Consider the following 4,206-nt stretch of genomic DNA (forward strand, 5'->3'; position numbering starts at 1 on the left):
AGATGCAAAATGCCTTTCAAGAAATTCGGGTCTTTGCTCAATGTGATGTAGAATTGGAGAGTAAATTAAAAGTAAGTGTTATATTTTGAAATGTTGTCGAAATGTTTACTGGAAGGACAGCGATGTTTGTTTTTTTCTGTTAGATTCTGGATTTTATGAAAAGGTTTGGTAAATTTCCAATGAGATTGTCGCTGTGTGACGTGTATCCAGTCGACAGGAGAATTCCTTTAAAGGTAATTGTTTCACTGCTGAATAACCTGACATAAAAAATTATTATTATTCTCATTTATAAACATTCTGATAAATGAAACAAAAATGTAAAAGAATCAACAAAGATGATTGTAATTTACTGATTGACATTTATATTCATAACGATATTTCTGCATTTTTTCAGATGACCAGTACCTTGTATTCTGTTTTTTCCTGCTTGTTAAAAATAAAGCGAATTTCGGAAGGTAAAAAAAGATGCCAGTGAAATGACAGGGTTTAATTTACATGTTAATAATATGTTAACTTTTAATTATTAACAGTCTGTGTAATTACGGTGAATATTTCTATTGCTAAAATTGTTAGCATTGTTTTATTTTAAATCAGTTATTATTATATTTTTCATATTATTCAACCGCTCGTATTCAGCGTCACATTTTCTATTGGAAAATTTTGTGTTTTTTATGTATAAATTTTAATGCTATGTTTCATTGAATTCTTACACCAAATTCCTTAAATTTCGTCGAATGTATGTTTCGCTACAAATCTCTGTACTTTTATCTGTTTTGGTGCAATTCTATTTTAATTTCATTTTCTATGTTTTCCTTCTTTGCCGTGAGCACTAAAAGAGCAATTTTATTTCTATTAAAACTCACAATAAGAAGGAGAAATGGTGAAGCATTTGGATCCAAGTATCTGAATCAGACCATCCATAAAAAATATTCTGTTTGTTTGCCTAAATTCCAGTTCTGATACGTAGAGTGAATTGACATTCTTACTCGGCTATCCGATTGTCAGAAATGGGGCCTTTTATTATATCCGTCATGAATTCGGCTTCGTGCAAAATTGAAAGAACAATATAGGGAGAGATAGGGCACGATAATTTCCGTATACTACCCACGTAGAAAAAGGATTCTACTTGGAGTCAATTCCAAACCTTCAAAGTGACAGGTTGTGAATTATATTTTTTAATTTGTAAATATGCATTTTTACGATGTCGAAAGCAGGCATACTATTTAGTTTGTATTGTGAGAAATCATACTCCCTTTTGAGAGTTTTAAGTGATAAAATTCGTATAAAATTTTACTTTTATCATTATTTCCCTTATTTCTACCGTTTTCACCCTTTGCCCGGAGAATAGACCTTTCGACCCATCAGTGTACTGCGTCATTTCAAAAGGTGACCTCCTAGACGAACGAAGTCGTCCTAGACGACCCTCTCCTCATGGTATCGTTCGATGCTAAGGTGAGGGTAAATAACCAATTAGCAACAACAGACATATGTTACTGGATAGAGAGTGAACAAAAAGGTCACCTGCAAGGGTAGACCGCACATTGAGAAACTATATCACGTTACAGAGGATGACCAGTCATTACCCCAAGTGATGACGACTTTAATGCTAACTGGTCAAGAGAAGTGACGACGATGGTCATAACTTCGTCAGCCATGACGGCAGAGACGGTAATAAATCCGAAGAACTGTCAAAAACCAAGTAAACAACATACACAGCAAAGAAAATTACGTCAGAAAATCCCCAGATATTTCCCACGCTAATCGGGTATAAAAGGGGATCACTCCCGCACCTCCGGGCGATCGCCGGGAAGAAGCCCAAGGACCGGACTCCTCAAGCCAGCTCTCCTCTTGAGATCGTCGCAGTTTCTGATCGCCACTGCAAACGAGGTAAAGACTTAAAAAATTTTTACTTCTATCTCGGTTTAGGGTAGACTTAGAAAATGTTCACTTCTTTTTTCCTCGGTTTTAGGTTAGATCTTAGAAATTTAACGGATAGAGGACCTTCGGCGGTCCCACCGACGGGAAAGACGGACATCGGCCGTCTAATATTGTCGCGACGCGGATATATTATTATTATTATCATTTCTATTTTTCTCTTCTTTGAGTTTAGAATGTAACTGCATGTATTTGTACCATTTGTTATAAATTGAATATGTTATTCTTAATTTTAATAATGTGTCATCTTTGAGTGCGACCGAAACCTCGTCACGACTTCACTACCCCTCCCACTCACTTAACCATCTCCATCCCTGACATCGAAGCCGATAAGTGGGGAGAAGCTCGCCGATCTACCACCTCGGTTCCCACAGTATTATTCGAATAGCAATAGCTTCTTAATTTATATTATTAATTTTTTATTAGTAGTAGTTAGAAACTCAAATGTAAAGTTTTTCACTTTGAAGTTCGAAGTATTTTAGAGTTTTCATGTGTGGCATAAGCTTTGGTAAAAACTTTACCGAAAGGATTCACTAAGCATGCCATCCAGGGTTTCCATTGCGACAGACAGTAGTGTTGTGGATCTAAACAAGTAAAACGGCAAAACCGTATTTGGGACAAGACTATATCTCGGAAACTCACTACTAAGTGGAATCACTTTGACGCTCAAGGCGGGTCTCGTTCTCATTCTCCAATCTTCTTTGGTATCGCTGCTTTTGGGCGCGATCGTTCAAACTTCGCCGGCCACGACCACGAGGTCGTCCACGATGCATTTTCAATGAAATTAACCTATCCAATTTCGAAATTTCTCTCCGTTGCGTGTCGGCCCGTTGAATTTTTGTCGATGCGTAACGAAAATTTCCAGTTTTTGACAAAAATAATTGTGGCTACTGTATCGTCCGAAATTACTTTTTTATTTTGCACAAACAATATACAGTTTAACCCGATTATAATGTCATCGGATGTAACGGCAAACCTAATATAACGTCAAATTTTTATCGGTCCCACGATTTTACTATACTACATAATGTTAAAAAACTTACTGTAACGACATCCTTTTTAATGTCATAATTGAAAAACTCTTTCATTTACAAAATTAGATTAGAAATTTTATTTAACATAGAAGAAACTACGTGTTCAGTCCTAACGTCAGAGTTTACTTCTTAGAATGACTGTGGGTGGTGTTCTCCCCACCTGACTTCCGTGGGTGAGGTGCTTGTTTTGCCTGTGTGTAGAAGAGGGTCGCTATTTTGTATTTTATTTTGACTCGGTTCTCTGTCCCCTGATTACCTACGAGTCTGGATTTTTTCATGCGCCAATGATTTGAGCACCTAATACTCTGTGCCAAATAGCTACTCTCGACATGTACTCCTTCATACCTCTAAGCTGGTAACATAAACAGGCAGTACGATTTTATAAACAAGACATAGCCTTGTCAATTATGTGTAAACATTATGCACTAATAAATTTCATATAAAAATTTATATTCCACTGTAAAAAAGACGATAACTGTATTCTTTAAAAACTCTTTGCAATACAAGGGCATAATTATAATTTAAAATAAATTTATCCGTATAAGAATATAAAGACTAGAATAAAAGGATATTTGTTTTATTCTGTAGATATTCTAAGATAAATAAAAATTTCAATAACAGGAGTAATCATCGACCATACCTGTAAAATGAATTTTATTTTGGCGTAATTTTTAGTATTTCGACTTATAGAAGGTTTTCTTAGAAGAAATCCTGTTTATTACGTGTTATTAAATTTAATCCCGGAAACTGAAATGTATACCTTAGTTGATTAAAAAGTATAATAACTCAATTGGTTTCGATATAATGGGGATACAGAAGCCTTACCATTATAGGTGAGACCGGAAGTAGTTGTTACGCTAAGTTTTCTGAGCACCCGCAAGATGCAGAACTTTGACCATGTTGTTACATTGTAACAATTATGTTTGTTTTCATTGTGTTTCTGATATATCAATAGACTCTGATTAATAAAATCATTACGCTTTGTAAAAGCACATTTTGTTTTAAAAAATATGTTCTGAATTGGTGCAATGGCTTTTTTTCTCTTATTATATATGTATATATATATAACTGTGTTTCATTATAAAAGTTTTTTAAAATAAATATTCCTTAAACTTTACATCGTGTTTACTTACACATTTTCAATTAATCTGTTTTGTTGGTCTGAAAAAACTAAATGTAACAAGTTGCCCTGGCTCTGTAACAACTTACCCCACTAAAAGGTACATTGTTACAAAGT

The 4,206-nt window shown here is 34.8% G+C and overlaps 1 long non-coding RNA gene across 1 annotated transcript; it reads left to right on the forward strand.

Annotated features, from left to right (window-relative positions):
* On the forward strand, positions 1–527 carry LOC111615165. Its single transcript, XR_002755035.1, has 3 exons — positions 1–71; positions 144–233; positions 395–527. It is a non-coding gene; the product is annotated as an uncharacterized LOC111615165 (long non-coding RNA).
* The last annotated feature ends 3,679 nt before the right edge of the window (positions 528–4,206 follow it).

The sequence above is a fragment of the Centruroides sculpturatus genome, unplaced genomic scaffold, assembly GCF_000671375.1.
Source record: "Centruroides sculpturatus isolate CEXI.00-Female unplaced genomic scaffold, Cexi_2.0 scaffold2226, whole genome shotgun sequence".
NCBI lineage: Eukaryota > Metazoa > Arthropoda > Arachnida > Scorpiones > Buthidae > Centruroides > Centruroides sculpturatus.